Source organism: Schistocerca gregaria, chromosome X (assembly GCF_023897955.1).
Source record: "Schistocerca gregaria isolate iqSchGreg1 chromosome X, iqSchGreg1.2, whole genome shotgun sequence".
NCBI classification, from domain to species: domain Eukaryota; kingdom Metazoa; phylum Arthropoda; class Insecta; order Orthoptera; family Acrididae; genus Schistocerca; species Schistocerca gregaria.
Window position 1 is genome coordinate 439,366,763 of NC_064931.1, and position 16,561 is coordinate 439,383,323.

General features: G+C 42.6%; 1 long non-coding RNA gene across 1 annotated transcript in view; it reads right to left on the bottom strand.

The window, feature by feature from the left end:
- Nucleotides 1–16,561, bottom strand: part of LOC126299239 (uncharacterized) — a 113,032-nt gene that overhangs the window by 30,423 nt on the left and 66,048 nt on the right. Inside the window, exon 4 of the long non-coding RNA XR_007552751.1 lies at nucleotides 10,646–10,791. This is a non-coding gene — a long non-coding RNA (uncharacterized LOC126299239). The remainder of the gene's footprint in view (nucleotides 1–10,645; nucleotides 10,792–16,561) is intronic.

A 16,561-nucleotide genomic window follows, 5' to 3' on the forward strand; every position in this document is an offset into this window, starting at 1 on the left:
AAAATTGGTAGATGTGATATACGTGTACAGACAAAAAGTGATTACAAATTCAGAAAATTGTGATGGCTAATTCCAGAGAAAGTGCTTCACAAACTGAGTTTGTCAATAATGCGTTGGTCCACCTCTGACCTTTATGCAAGCAATTATTTGGCTTGGCACCGATTGACAGATTTGTTGGATGCCCTCTAGAGGAATGTTGTGCTAAATTCTGTCCAATTGGCGCGTTACATCATCAAAATCCTGAGATGGTTGGAGGGCCCTGCCCATAATGCTGCAAACATTCTCAACTGGGGAGAGATTCGGCGACCTTGCTGGCCAAGGTAGGGTTCGGCAAGCACGAAGACAGGCAGTAGAAACTTTCACCGTATGCGGGTGGGCATTGCTTTGCTGAAATGTAAGCCCAGGATGTCTTGCCATGAAGGACAACAAAAAGTAAAGTGGAATATCGTCGATGTACCGCTGTGCTGCAAGGGTGGGTGGATGACAACCAAATAGGTCCTGCTATAGAGTAAATGACACTGCAGACCATCACTCCTAGGTGTCGGGCGACAATCAGGCTGGTCTCCCAGATACGTCCTCCACCTGGAATATCATTGACTGGAGTAGAACTGTCTTCAGTGATAAATTCATTTCGAGCTCCGGTGAGAAGCGAAGACGTGTCTCGAGACGGCCGGGACAGTGGTGGAGTACCAACCTGACTGCCACCTGCTAACGGCCAAACAGCCAGGACTGATGGTCTGAGGTGCCATAGGAGGACGCCTTTGGTTGTCATCCACGGCACCCTTACAGCTCAGCAGTACATCGACGATATCCTATTCCCCGCTTTGTTGCCCATCACAGCAAGCCACCCTGGGCTGACATTCCAGCAGGATAACGCTTTGAGAATTTCTAAAAAAAAAATGGCTCTGAGCACTATGGGACTCAACTGCTGTGGTCATTAGTCCCCTAGAACTTAGAACTACTTAAACCTAACTAACCTAAGGACATCACACACATCCATGCCCGAGGCAGGATTCGAACCTGCGACCGTAGCAGTCGCACGGTTCCGGACTGCGCGCCTAGAACCGCGAGACCACCGCGGCCGGCTGAGAATTTCTGCTGCTTGTCTTGGCCAGCAGGGTCGCCAGATCTCTCCCCAGTCGCGAACGTTTGGAGAATTATGGCCATTGCACTCCTTCCAGGGGCTATTGTGTATATTACAATCTGGGCCAACCTAGTAGCAGACCAGTGACCGGGTCACACAACAGCGGGAGAGCGCCACTTTCCTATGTTTCGAAAGAAGCAGTTGTAGGTAACCATCGCTCGCTTTCCCAAAGCAACACAGTGTGCTGAAATAATGAGCCTAGCGTGAAGTACGGCTCTCTAATTTCAGAGGACCTCTGATGCGAGGCTATTTCTGGGCACGAAAATGTGTCATTGGTAAATTAGTCTGTAATGTCAAAGAGATGGAGCTGAAGCAGATGTTTTCTTAGAAGTACACTATAATTGCATTGATATCGTGTTTTTTTTTCTTGGCAGGATTATTTGTGCTGGAGGGAATCCACGCTGTCGGGCTGCCGTGTATGCACGTTTCACTATAGGTGGACTTGTACGGCTTCGCAGGAAAATAATGCTGGGTGCAGAAAGACACTAGAAAATATGGAGTTGGTGGTGAGAGTAAGTGGTGGATGGAGTTCGGAGAGCGCGATCGGAAAGTTGAAGTCGCGGTCCGTAAACCGCAACTAAGTGGGCGACTGGGTTTCGGAGTTACAGTCGCCGCAACGCGCCCCAGCAGAGACACCTGCACATTAGCGGCGTCCAGCACAGCTGTCTGAGAATAATTACGGTGAGCATAAGTTTCAGCACCGGCGTGATAGGCAGTCTTGGCCCGCACTTGCTGTTTTCTGTGTGATAACCTGTCTCAGATTCACAGTTGCTGTATTGAGTGCACGAGCCTCTTGGTTAACCAAAAGGTATCAAATAACTGTCTTCATTTGAGAATTAACGAATTAACAGACCACATTACTATTTGATATTTTGCATTAGAAGGGTCGAATTTCATCATGTTGAGAAATGAGAATGAGTGGTCTGTTCTACTTGGTAAAAATTAAAAAACGTTCTAAAGCTTAGATCGGATAAATATTTCTTTATTAGCAACAATCGGTTTCGACATACTTCGGTGTAATCTTCAGGTCTTAAAAATTTTGGTCGAAAAATGTGTTCGTTGTGAGTTGGAACCTCATGGCAGGTTGCCATGTTACTGCATAAAGAGTAGCAACTTATACAAAGGTTTGTCAGTAATAAAACATTTACAATCAAAGAGTACCTTGTGTATATGACCATGTCTGTATATGTGGTGCTCGCAGATAACTGTTCGGTATAAAAATCACAATATACAATATAAGGTAAACAGATGAGCTACTGTGGATTTTATTGTATATTGCGATGTTTATGACATAGCAATCATCTGTGAGCGCTACATATACTGCCGTGGACATGTGCACAACGTGGTTTTTGATTGTAAATGTTTTATTTCTGACAAACATTTGTTAAGTTGCTACATTTTATCCACTAACGTGACAACTAGGCGTAAGGTTGACTCTGAACATGCTCTTTGAGAAAAATTTGGAAGACCTGAAGATGACACAAAGTCTTTCGAAACCGGTTGTTGAAAATGAAGACATATTTATGCGATTATTGCCTTAAGAAATTTTTTGCGTAGAAAGCCTTAGTTATCTCGTGGGGACAGTAACACTGAAAACCGTTCAAAATTCAGTAGTTAGAAGTTACATGAACTGAGTCTATAAGTCGTGCAGCGATTTTGGATTATCCGTTCGATTTTTATTGGATAAATTATTGTGTTTATTGGAAGACTTTTTCTGTTAGACACCCTTTACTGATAATAAAATAAAATTTTGTGTAATTCTCCACCTAAGGATCCATAGCTAGGGCCTTAGAAATCGCGTTATCCATTAAAAGTTGTTGGCTTTGATCTTAAAGGCGCTCCCGGTTGGACGCTAGTTTTCTGGGAGCGGATAGCTGTTGGCACGCTGTGGGTTTCGCAGAGTTTCCGCCATTTCCCGGCGGCGCTAGGCTTCCTTTAGTCTCCGTCGGCCCTCGGACGCCGATATTTCACCGAACTAGCACGATCTGCTAACCAGGTGTGCTGCATACTACCTACCCCAGTAAACTGACAGTGGTTTTCAACAAGAAAACCTTAAAAATGAGTGTCTCTGAGCGAAGACAGATGTTTTAGAAACGAATCAGGAAACATAATTTTAGCCGGCCTATCCCCTTTCATAAAGAGGAAGTGACTGGATTATAGGAAGAACACAACGCATACGCAGGCGGCAGAATACGACTCCCTGCTGCCTCTCAGGGGAAGACCCAACGTAAAAGGACGATTCCAGAAAGCGACGGAAACTTAACGATGTTTCTCCTACTTTTACTTTTGTCTCTAACAAAAATTGTTCCTCGTGATCTGATCTAAGATATTTGTATCGTGTGAAAATTGGCAATGACCTTAAATAATGAAAAGTGTGAGGTTATCCACACGACTGCTAAAAGGTACCCGTTAAACTTCTGTTACAGGATCAATCAGTCAAATATAAAGGCCGTAATTTCAACTACATAACTAGTAATTACAATTACAAATGACTTAAATGAGAAAGAACACTCAGAAAATGTTGTGGGGAAGGCGAACTAAAGACTGTGTTTTATTAGCCGAACAGCTAGAAGATGCATCAGATCTGGTAAAGAGACTGCCTACGCTACGCTTGTCCTTTCTCTTTCGGAGTACTGCTGCGCGGTGTGGGATCCTTATCAGATTGGGTTAACGGAGTACATCAAGAAAGTTCTAAGAAGGGCAGAATGTTTTGTGTTATCGAGAAATAGGGGAGAGAGTGTCGAGGACGAGATACAGTATTTGCAGTGGACATCATTAAAACAAAGTCGTTTCTCGTTGCGGTGGGATCTTCTCACGAAATTTCAGTCACCAGAATGCGAAAATAGTTTTTTGACGACGACCTACACAGAGACAAATGATCATCGTAATAAAATAAGGGGAATCAGATCTTGCACGGAAAGATATAGGCGTTCGTTTTTTCCTCGCTCTGCTCAAGAGTGGAATAACAGAGAATTATTGTGAATGATCCCTCTGCTAGGAAGTTAAGTGTGATTTGCAGAGTGATCATGAGATGTAGATGTGTATGTAGAGCTATTACCTTTGACGTTTGATGCAGAGACTTTGAAATACCTTATATAATGTGTAAAAGAATTGATAACAAGAAACTAATGAAAGTAAGAGGACAGTACAGTACATAGAAATGCCGAAATGATTTCTTAAATAAGCTATTCAGATATCGACGATCATGATTACCACAGCTTGTGCAGCGACAAACAGTGAACTGTCTCACTTTTTCGGAACCATACGGTATTAGCGTCCGTCTTGAGCAGCTGAGAGAAACATGTTAACAACATCTTTACGAATATCGGTGGCGTTCTTCGGAATGAAAATTCCGTTGATGGTCAGGGAGAACGATCACCGCACCCAACCCATTGCCGTTCAAATTGTTCATCAGTGGGCTTCCTGGCACCGAGTGTGAAACGCTGTTTCGGTCTGTCATTTTGAAACTGTAAAAGCAGTCGACATCTGCTTGGTACACCTTCTAGAAACATGTGTGAAGACTTGTATACAGGACATTTTGTAGATGACGTAAGCAGGCAAAATATCAGTTGATCTAAGGCTCTCGGAACAGCTGTTTCGCTTGTACTGAGATTTCGTACACATCGATTACTTGGAACACGAATTCCATCAGTCACGTTTTAGAAGTCATCTTCAAGGTGTAACTTATGACAGTTCGGATGCATGTATCATTCACACAATTATGTTTATAAATACCTAAATATATTTCAGCACCTTAATGACACTGTCAACGGGTACTTGTGTTCAGTACTCATATTTCTACATTGTAAGATTATATAGGACCTATTTTAAATTACTTTATACAGGTTGCATGTCATCCGCAATATGCCATGCTACTAGTATCCATCAACGTAAAGAAGGTCTTACAGAACTCAACAATGTAGAAAAATAAGAACTAAATGAAAGTACCCCCTGATGATGGCACAAAGGTGCTGAAACGAGTATAGATATTTATACACATCATTCGTTTCCATAACAGACGGACGTGAATACTCAAAACTGCTGGAGCTTCAAAACCAAATGATGAATACAAATGCACACTTATGACATTGTTCTCACGTTCAAATTGTTATATTATACGTATTTCTATTGTTGTGGAAATATTCTCAAAGAAATACAGTTAGAATGACAAAGGCAGTAAAAAGCCGAAAGCATTAGTTGGCTTCTAGAGCGCACTGGTTACTTAAAAGACTCAGCCAGCTACCCTAATCAAAGTATGTCAGCAGAGTCAGAGTTCAAGCACACAATAAACGACATGAAGTGGTAGGAAATGTGAAATTGATTGTAGGAGGGCAAAATGAAAGACCTAATGTTAAACTGAACAATTCCCTGAATCGTACCTCACCTGAAAATGTCTTTCTTAGACGTTTCCGAGTGGAATACGCTGTGCGTAAGAACCCCTTTCGTGAACGACATAAATATATACCTGCACTCTGTAGACACTCGCCGTAGCTGTGTAATGATAATAGTGCCGTTACTGTCCGTCACTCCCGATTGCTGAAGAGCAGTGAAAGAAGCTTTTCTAGTTATTACGGAGACTATACTGTAATAGCAATTACTCACACCTGTAGAAATTTGCTGATACCAGCATTAGCAACCTCCTTTCACTCTGTGTAGCTTCTAAAATTGGCAATTTGTTTGGTTTAAATTTAATTCAACAATTCAAATATCACATTCGATCAGCGTTAAGTTGTCTATGAATACACTACTGGCCATTAAAATTGCTACACCACGAAGGTAACCTGCTAGAGACGCGAAATTTAACCGACAGGAAGAAGATGATGTGATATGCAAATGATTAGCTTTGCACAGCATTCACACAAGGTTGGCGACGGTGGCGACGCCTACAACGTGCTGACACGAGGAAAGTTTACAACCGATTTCTCATACACAACCAGCAGGTGACCGGCGTTGCCTAGTGAAACGTTGTTGTGATGCCTCGTGTAAGGAGGAGAAATGCGTACCATCACGTTTCCAACTTTGATAAAAGTCGGATTGTAGCCAATCGCGATTGCGGTTTATCGTATCGCGACATTGCTGCTCACGTTGGTCGAGATCCAATGACTGTTAGCAGAATATGGACTCGGTGGGCTCAGGAGGGTAATACGGAACGCCGTGCTGGATCCCAACGGCCTCGTATCACTAGCAGTCGAGACGACAGGCATGTTATCCGCATGGCTGTAACGGATCGTGCAGCCACGTCTCGATCGCTGAGTCGACAGATGGGGACGTTTGCAAGACAACAACAATCTGCACGGACAGTTCGACGATGTTTGCAGTAGCATGGACTATCAGCTCGGAGATCATGGCTGCGGTTACCCTTGACTCTGCATCACCGACAGGAGCGCCTGCGATGGTCTACTCAACGACGAACCTGGGTGCACGAATGGCAAAACGTCATTTTTTTCGGATGAATCCAGGAGTTGTTTAGAGCATCATGATGGTCGCATCCGTGTTTGGCGACATCGCGGTGAGGGCACATTGGAAGCGTGTATTCGTCATCGCCATACTGGCGTATCACCAGGCGTGATGGTATGGGGTGCCATTGGTTACACGTCTAGGTCACCTCTTGTTCACATTGACGGCACTTTGAACAGTGGACGTTACATTTCAGATGTGTTACGACCCGTGGCTCTACCCTTAATTCGATCCCTGCGAAACCCTAGATTTCAGAAGGATAACGCACGACCGCATGTTGCAGGTCCTGTACGGGCCTTTCTGGATACACAAAATGTTCGATTGCTGTCCTGGCCAGCACATTCTCCAGATCTCTCACCTACTGAAAACGTCTGGTCAATAGTGGCCGAGCAACTGGCTCGTCACAATAAGCCAGTCACTACTCTTGATGAACTGGGGTATAGTGTTGAAGCTGCATGGGCAGCTGTACCTGTACACGCCATCCTCGCTCTGTTTGACTCAATGCCCAGACGTATAAAGGCCGTTATTACGGCGAGAGGTGTTAGTTCTATGTACTGATTTCGCAGGATCTATGTACCCAAATTGCGTGAAAATGGAACTACATGTCAGTTGTATTATAATATATTTGTCCAATGAATATCCGTTTATCATCTGCATTTCTTATTGTTGTAGCAATTTTAATGGCCAGTAGTGTATATAAGATTTCGAACGAAACTAAGATGAAAGAAGCTAGATATCAGACAGTTATCAGAGTCAAATACGAATTAGCTATATTGTTTCCCCAGTGTCATGCTCAATATAACGTTTAAGAACAGTGTTCCACGTTTTTAAAAATGAAATCGTTCAAAGCATAACTTTCCGTTGCTATGCTGTTCAGGTTCCATGCATGCCTGCAAATTTTGTGGTATGATGGCGTAATATAATCGTTCCAAATTAGGTGGCGTTCATAGGACGTCAACAAACCTGTAAACACTGGTACAGGTAAGAAAGGGGACAGTAGTTATGAACGAGATATCAAAGTATGAGCTTCAGTGATACTCAGTGTAAACATCAATAATTGAACGAAGAAAGGAGCTTTTAACAGAAAGCCGGTAGTACTATGCGTCAAAGAGCATGTCTAGAACATATTCCTTCGGATGTGTCCATCATACATCGCACAGGCATGCGAATACTGGCAAGAACATGGGCCGACCTCGAAAGGTTGGGCCAAAAGTCACATCAAACAGTGATGAAAAATATATAGTAGTCACAAGAAAACGTGATCGCTTCAAAACAGCACCAGTTCTAGCAGCAGAATTCAACCACAATAGGGAAAACCCGACGAGTGAAAGTACTGTCAAAAGACGTCTTCAGGCGGTGAACATTAATGGGCGTGTGGCGGCTAAGAAATCATTACTGACAGCTATTAATAGCAGAAGAGATTACACTGGGCAAGACAACATGAAAGTTGAGCAGAAAATCAGTGAAAATGGTACTTTTCGTTGACAGATCCAAAACTGAGGTCTTTGGCACAAAGCGACGCAAGTTTGTTCGCCGGTTTCCAGTTGAGCGAATGTTACACCAACGTGTATCTCGAGCATTAAATCATGTAAGGGGCTCCCTCATGGCGGTAAGTCTGGTGATGTAGAAAGAAATAAACTGAACAATGAAGCAAGATGATTACCAACCCATTGTACAGTATAATGCAAAGCAATGTGGAAGACGTTTGATTGGCAAGGGATTGGTCCTACAACAAGATAGCGACCATAAACACACTTCAACACTAGCTGATTGACAGGCGTTACGAAGCGGAGCCAGCTGGGTGCTTTACAGCAACAGATAAAGCTGCAGTACACTAGCGGAGGGAGGAAAGCCTTTCCTCACTGGCAACCACAGAAGCATTTCGTGTAAAGCGTATTTGGCAAATTCAGAAGAAAAGAAGTAACTGGAAAATATGATCTGGCCGCCCCAATCCCGCGACCGTAGTCCTACTGAATTGCTTTAGGATCACTTGGATACAGCAGTTCAATCAAGGCCTATTCCCAACGTTCATCAGCACTGAACCAGACTACAAAAGGAATGGCGAAATAGCACCGAGTAAACCCTGATAAGCTGACAGCAAGAGTACCTGTCGTATGCAGAATTCCTCCCTGCACGCATTTAGTTTCATATCAGACTTATGATAATTTCTAACATTTCTGCTTCCAATTCCCATTTTTTCATCAAAATAACTAATGTTAAAAACTTTTGAGCGACAATATATAAAGCGATATGAACACTGAGTGTGATCAGTAATTTTTGATACACTGTGTGATCAAATGTATCCGGACACTTGGCTGACAATGACTTACAAGTTTGTGGCGCCCTCCATCGGTAATGCTAGAATTCAGTATGGTGTTGGCCCACCCTTAGCCTTGATGACAGCTTCCACTCTCGCAGGCATACGTTCAATCAAGTGCTGGAAGCTTTCTTGGAAAATTGCAGCCCGTTCTTCACGGAGTGCTGCACTGAGGAGATGTATCAATGTCTGTCGGTGAGGTCTGGCACGAAGTCGACGTTCCAAAACATCCCAAAGGTGTTCTATAAGATTCAGGCCAGGACTCCGTGCAGGCCAGTCCATTGCAGGGATGTTATTGTCGTGTAATCAGTCCGCCATAGGCCGTGATTTATGAATAGTGCTCGATCGTTTTGGAAGCTGCAATCGGAATCACTAAATTGCTCTTCAACAGTGGGAAGCAAGAAGGTGCTTAAAACATCAATGTAAGCCTTTGCTGTGATAGTGCGACACAAAACAACATGGAGTGCAAGGCCCCTCCATGAAAAACACGACCACACCATAACACCACCGCCTCTGAATTTTACAGTTGGCACTACATACGCTGGCACATGACGTTCACTGGGCATTCGCCATAGCCACACCCCGCCATCGGAAGGCCACATTGTGTACCGTGATTCGTTACTCCACACAACTTTTTTCCACTGTTCAATCGTCCAATGTTTACGCTCCTTACACCAAGCGAGGCGTCGTTTTGCTTTTACCAGCGTGATTTGTGGTTTATGAGCAGCCGCTCGACCATTGTATAACCTCCCGCCTAACTGTAATAGTACTTGCAGTGGGTCCTGATGCAGTTTGGAATTCATGTGTGATGGTCTGGATACATTACTGCCTATTATACAATACGACCCTCTTGAACTGTCGGGAATCTGTGTCAGTCAACAGACGAGGACGACCTGTACGCTTTCATGCTGTACGTGTCCCTTCACGTCTCCACTTCACTGTCACGTCGGAAACAGTGGGCCTAGGGACGTTGAGGAGTGTGGAAATCTCGCGCACAGACGTATGAGATAAGTGACACCCTATCACTTAATCACGTTCGACGTCCGTGGGTTCCACAGAGCGGTCCAATCTGCTTTCTCAAGATGTCTAATGACTATTGAGGTCGCTGATATGGAGTACCTGTCTGTAGGTGGCAGCACAATGAAGCTAAAATGAAAAACGTATAGGACTTTATTGCTGAATCGTATTGCACAAGAAAATAACTAAAACAGTAAAATTAATAATTGACCCATCCCCTGATAGCCCAGCGTATGCAAGAGCCGCTTCCGGTACAAGGAGGTGCACGGAGCACGCATCGTATCGGCACAGCGGATAACGAAGAGGGTCGGTTTGCCAGCCGGCATGAATGAGAGAAATAACGGCCTGGTACCCAAGTTCTGCCACAGTTACACGTAACGGAAACATTCAAATAACTCTCACTCTTTTTCACATGAGAAAGGGGGGGGGGGGTGTAATGGGTTGCCGACAGCAAAGACATGCGGCCACTCTTTAAATTAACGAATCAACCTTGCCAAATCCCCAAATAGCAATGCCGGAGCTGGGCAGATGCGGGTCAAAGGCACAAGAAAAAGAAGAAACGAGAGTCAAAGAATAGTGGACAGGAGTAAGGATTTCCTGGAAGCGATTTACTCCATTCATACGATGATACAACGTGAGAATAGATAATTACCATAACAATGAGTTACTTGACTTTGTAGTATGTATGACACTTTAATAAAAGCGCCTACCTTCCACAGCTGCACAGGTCCTAGACGAGACAGCAACTGTCACCAGTCTAGAAACTGGAACTGCAACCTGAAGTGCCGTACACTGGAGTCACAGCACTCGAAGTCCTTTCCCTTGCTTCAGTTCTCACTGACAGCAGAGGAGACACCTGGACACAATTTAGAACAGTGAATGACGCTATCTACATCGTCCTGCACTTGATTATGATACTATGATTATAACTGCACAATCTAATTCTGGAGCAGTAGGTATGATGAGAAGTGGTTTGATGATTAGGAAGCAGTGTGACGGCTATGCATCAGTTACGCTGCTATAATAGCATGTAAAACAGAGTGACTACATATGAGTGGTAAAAAAAAAAGAACACATCGACATGCACTCGCAATCCAATAAAAATCTAAAAACCAACCATAACAGTTTGAGATTTTCGAATGGTAACGGCTATCGATATCTGTAGGAAAAGGAGAAAGTTTCTGCGTCTGTTCAGGTATGTATCTTGGTGAAAAATGCACTTGTTATTCAGTATATTTATTTCTAGGTTATTTCGCCTGACGAGATTAGGGCCTTCAGGCTGTCTCTTACGTCTGACTAGGAACAGCACATACCAAAGCTATTACAAATCATTCAAGATAACAATAATACAAATAGTAATAGTAACACTATTGACAATGATAATAATAATAATTATAATAATAATTATTATTATTATTCCCCCCCGTCACCCATGGACCTTGCCATTGGTGGGGAGGCTTGTGTGCCTCAGCGATGCAGATAGCGGTGCCGTAGGTGCAACCATAACGGAGGGGTATCTGTTGAGGGGCCAGACAAACGCATGGTTCCTGAAGAGGGGCAGCAGCCTTTTCAGTAGTTGCAGGGGCAACAGTCTGGATGATTGACTGATCTGGCCTTGTAACACTAACCAAAACAGCCTTGCTGTGCTGGTACTGCGAATGGCTGAAAGCAAGGGGAAACTATAGCCGTAACTTTTCTCGAGGGCATGCAGCTTTACTGTATGGTTAAATGATGATGGCGTCCTCTTGAGTAAAATATTCCGGAGGTAAAATAGTCCCCCATTCGGATCTCCGGGCGGGGACTACTCAAGGGGACGCTGTTATAAGGAGAAAGAAAACTGGCGTTCTACGGATCGGAGCGTGGACTGTAATATCCCTTAATCGGGCAGGTAGGTTAGAAAATTTAAAAAGGGAAATGGATAGGTTAAAGTTAGATGTAGTGGGATTTAGTGAAGTTCGGTGGCAGGAGGAACAAGACTTTTGGTCAGGCGAATACAGGATTACAAATACGAAATCAAATAGGGGTAATGCAGGAGTGGGTTTAATAATGAATAAAAAAATAGGAGTGCGGGTAAGCTACTACAAACAGCATAGTGAACGCATTTTTGTGGCCAAGATAGACACGAAGCCCACGCCTACTACAGTAGTACAAGTTTATATGCCAACTAACTCTGCAGATGACGAAGAAAGTGAAGAAATGTATGATAAAATCAAAGAAATTATTCAGATAGTGAAGGGAGACAAAAATTTAATAGTGATGGGTGACTGGAATTCGGTAGTAGGAAAAGGGAGAGAAGGAAACGTAGTAGGTGAATATGGATTGGGGCTAAGAAATGAAAGAGGAAGCCGCCTGATACAATTATGCACAGAGCACAACTTAATCATAGCTAACACTTGGTTCAAGAATCATAAAAGAAGGCTGTATACATGGAAGAAGCCTGGAGATATTGACAGGTTTCAGATAGTTTATATAATGGTAAGACAGAGATTTAGGAACCAGGTTTTAAATAGTAAGACATTTCCAGGGGCAGATGTGGACTCTGACCACAATTTATTGGTTATGAACTGTAGATTAAAACTGAAGAAACTGCAAAAAGGTGGGAATTTAATGAGATGGGACCTGGATAAACTGACTAGACCAGAGGTTATACGGAGTTTCAGGGAGAGCATCAGGGAACAATTGACAGGAATGGGGGAAAGAAATATAGTAGAAGAAGAATGGGTAGCTTTGAGGGATGAAGTAGTGAAGGCAGCAGAGGATCAAGTAGGTAAAAAGAAAAGAGCTGGTAGAAATCCTGGGTTCACAGAATAAATATTGAATTTAATTGATGAATGGAGAAAATATAGAAATGCAGTAAATGAAGCAGGCAGAAAGGAATACAAACGTCTCAAAAATGACATCGACAGGAAGTGCAAAATGGCTAATCAGGGATGGCTAGAGAACAAATGTAAGGATGTAGAGGCTTATCTTACTAGGAGTGAGATAGATACTGCCTACAGGAAAATTAAAGAGACATTTGGAGATAAGAGAAGCACTTGTATGAATATCAAGAGCTCCAATGGTATCCCAGTTCTAAGCAAAGAAGGGAAAGCAGAAAGGTGGAAGGAGTATATAGAGGGTCTATTCAAGGGCGATGTACTTGAGGACAATATTATGGAAATGGAAGAGGAAGTAGATGAAGATGAAATGGGAGATGTGATACTGCGTGAAGAGTTTGACAGAACAGTGAAAGATCTGAGTCGAAACAAGGCCCCGGGAGTAGACAACATTCCATTACAACTACTGACGGCCTTGGGACAGCCAGTCCTGACAAAACTCTACCATCTGGTGAGCAAGATGTATGAGACAGGCGAAATACCCTCAGACTTCAAGAAGAATATAATAATTCCAATCCCAAAGAAAGCAGGTGTTGAAAGATGTGAAAATTACCGAACAATCAGTTTAATAAGTCACAGTTGCAAAATACTAACGCGAATTCTTTACAGACGAATGGAAAAACTAGTAGAAACCGACCTCGGGGAAGATCAGTTTGGATTCCGTACAATTGTTGGAACACGTGAGGCAATACTGACCCTATGACTTATATTAGAAGCTAACTTAAGGAAAGGCAAACCTACTTTTCTAGCTTTTGTAGACTTAGAGAAAGCTTTTGACAATGTTGACTGGAATACTCTCTTTCAAATTCTGAAGGTGGCAGGGGTAAAATAAAGGGAGCGAAAGGCTATTTACCATTTGTACAGAAACCAGATGGCAGTTATAAGAGTCTAGGGACGTGAAAGAGAAGCAGTGGTTGGGAAGGGAGTGAGACAGGGTTGTAGCCTTTCCCCGTTGTTATTCAATCGTTATATTGAGCAAGCAGTGAAGGAAAGAAAAGAAAAATTCTGAGTAGGTATTAAAATCCACGGAGAAGTAATAAAAACTTTGAAGTTTGCCGATGACATTGTAATTCTGTCAGAGACAGCAAAGGACTTGGAAGAGCAGTTGACCGGAATAGACAGTGCCTTGAAAGGAGGATATAAGATGAACATAAACAAAAGCAAAACGAGGATAATGGAATGTAGTCGAATTAAGTCCGGTGATGCTGCGGGAATTAGGTTAGGAAATGAGACACTTAAAGTAGTAAAGGAGTTTTGCTATTTCGGGAGAAAAATAACAGATGATGGTCGTAGTAGAGAGGATATAAAATGTAGACTGGCAATGGCAAGGAAAGCGTTTCTGAAGAAATTTGTTAACATCGAATTTAGATTTAAGTGTCAGGAAGTCATTTCTGAAAGTATTTGTAGGGAGAGTAGCTATGTATGGCAGTGAAAAACGGACGATATATAGTTTGGACAAGAAGAGAATAGAAGCTTTCGAAATGTGGTGCTACATAAGAATGCTGAAGATTGGATGGATTGATCACATAACTAATGAGGAGGTATTGAATAAGATTGGAGAGAAGAGAAATTTGTGGCACAGCTTAACTAGAAGAAGGGATCGGTTGGTAGGACATGTTCTGAGGCATCAAGGGATCACCAATTTAGTATTGGAGGGAAGCGTGGAGGGTAAAAATTGTAGAGGGAGACCAAGAGATGAATACACTAAGCAGATTCAAAAGGATGTAGGTTGCAGTAGGTACTGGGAGATGAAGAAGCTTGCACAGGATAGAGTAGCATGGAGAGCTGTATCAAACCAGTCTCAAGACTGAAGACCGCAACAACAACAACCACAAAAACAACAACATTATTTTGTTATTATTATTATTATTATTATTATTATAGTAAAGGGCATTATGAGTTACTGGTACAGAAAATGATTTAGAGATCATGGTAGAGTTACGTAATGGGACAGACAGGATTTTACTTTGCTGTAGTGTTTAGATAGTGGTGTAAAAGTATAGAGGGAGTGCAGCGATTGAGTAGACGATAGTGTGAATATAAAGCATGATAGTATTTACGGTTATCGGCACATAGGCATGATAACTGTTAATAGGCAGAACAGATGTAGTCGAAACAGCGTCAGCATATGTCACAAACATACCGTACTGAAGGACTCATTGCCAACACCAGCTGGCGTGAGATTTAGGACGATAGTCCTTGGAAAATAGCATCATCATAATCAAGTGTGAGGAGTATTAGTGACCATCATTTTAAGCTCGAAAAAAATACTTTTTCATATTTCTATAGTTAATGAAGTAGCGCTGACACTTTCTTATAGACCAGTGTAAGGGATGGTCCAGAATTAACCCTAACTTCTTTGTAGATGAAGGTAAGGATATTTCTTTGCCATGTGAGTGAAGGGTGGAAGAGGTTCTCCGAACTGAGGGGTAATGTTTTGTTAGGAAATGACTAAGATTGCTTGCATTTTAAAAGTGCTTAACTTCAAAGCTATGATTTGCGTCCATTCTGATGAGTGAATTAAATAAGAATTTACATGTTGGATGACTGTGCAAAAGTTTGTTGGTCTTGCACTTAGATATAACTGTAGCTTGTCAGCATATAACTGATGTTTTCAATAGCAGAGAGTAACTTACATATCATTAACATGTAACGAGAAAAATTATGGCACCAAATACTGATCATGATGAGATCCCAGATGCTATATTGTTCAACTGAGACTTTTGTGGTTCAATCACTACACACTGTTGTCGATATAATCCCATGATACATCACCGCACTAAACCCAATGCGTGTCAGTGTGCCGCCAGCCTGGATGGGGCATTCACGAATGTTCCCACACCCAACAAGGTGAATACTTCGCCGGCACCCAAGTTCCACCCCAGTTTCATGTTACGCAAATATTCAGAAAATATTCATACACTTCACATGAATCACTCTACTTGCAGACAGTTCTGTTCTGAAGGAGGAAGAGGGGGGGGGGGGGGGGTAAAGGTGTGGCGATAGAAGAGGCAACCCGATAGTCCTTAAATTAATCGTCCCAAATCCGCTAACACCCATGGCTGCACTGCACAGATGCAGGGTACAGGCAGATGAAAAAGAAAAATAGAGTCAGAGAATAGGAGACTGGAATAAAAATTCCCTGGAAGCGATTAACGGAATTCGTACAATGATACAGCTAGAGAATACATAATGACCATAAGGATGAGTTACTTGATTCCGCAGTATGTGATCACAATTTAAGAATAGCGCCTAACCTTCACATCACTACAAGTCCTAGACGAGACAGCAACTGTCTCCAGTCTAGAAACTGCATCCGCAGCCGCAGGTGCCGTGCACTGGAGGCACAGCACTCGAAATATTGGCCCTTGCCTCACTTCTGAGCTACAGCAGGCGGGACACTTGGACATAAATTCGAATAGCAAATAACGCTATCTACATCTTAGTGTGATTATAACTGTACAATCTAAAGTTGGTGTAGCAGACTAGATGCGGAATAGTTTGATGGCTAGGCAACAGTGAGATGCCTAGGCATTAGTGACGCTACTATACCAGCATAACAGACAGACCGAATACAAACGTGTGGTAAAAAAAAATCACATTAGCATGTACTCCGAATTCAACATAAATCTGAAAGCCAACTATAATTATAATATACTGAAATTTCTAGTAGACAAAACGTGGGGTTTTTGAACAGTCAGTTATCAAAACTGTAGAAAAATGAGAAAGTTTCTGTGTCTCTCGAGGTAT